This window comes from Mauremys reevesii, linkage group 1 (assembly GCF_016161935.1).
Source record: "Mauremys reevesii isolate NIE-2019 linkage group 1, ASM1616193v1, whole genome shotgun sequence".
In the NCBI taxonomy this organism is placed as follows: Eukaryota; Metazoa; Chordata; order Testudines; family Geoemydidae; genus Mauremys; species Mauremys reevesii.
Window position 1 is genome coordinate 311184264 of NC_052623.1, and position 662 is coordinate 311184925.

A 662-nucleotide genomic window follows, 5' to 3' on the forward strand; every position below is an offset into this window, starting at 1 on the left:
GAGAACTCATTTCCCCAACAAAGGGAAAACCCAACTCTCTCTGTCAAATTGTCTGGTTTCAGTTTGAAAAAAAGAGAGAATCACCCCCCTGGATCCAATCCTATACTCAGCACTCCACAGGCCTGGGGTCTAGGCACAGCAGAGATTTCAGATAAGAAACCCGGGGGCAAGGTTACCTCTGAACTTCCCATTTTGTTATTCATACATATGTGAACTTTGCATAATTTCTTTCTAAATAGCTTCCTTTATTTTGAGTTTTTCTGCAGAGGAAATAATTCAAAAGCCAAACTGATGGAAGTCCAGGAGATCTGACGGGACAGCCGCTCCCCACCCCAACCTTTTAGCACATTTAATATGCCTTATATCTATTAACTCTTTTAAAAAAGAAAATATCACCTGAGAGACTGAATTTATTTTGAAAAAATATGGAACGTTTTAAAAATCACATTTGAAAACCTCTCTTTGTTGGCTGTCAACAAGAACATGGTTGGAACCACACAATGTTCTAACAAAGACCCATTTCATTCCCTCCCTCTGCGTGGGCAACTCCTATTGTTGTCAATGGGAGCCTCAGGCAGGTACTGAGAATGCTAATGTAATTGAATCTAAATATCCTTGCAGATACCTACAGTGCTTCTTGAGTTTTTTATTTTTTGACTCTG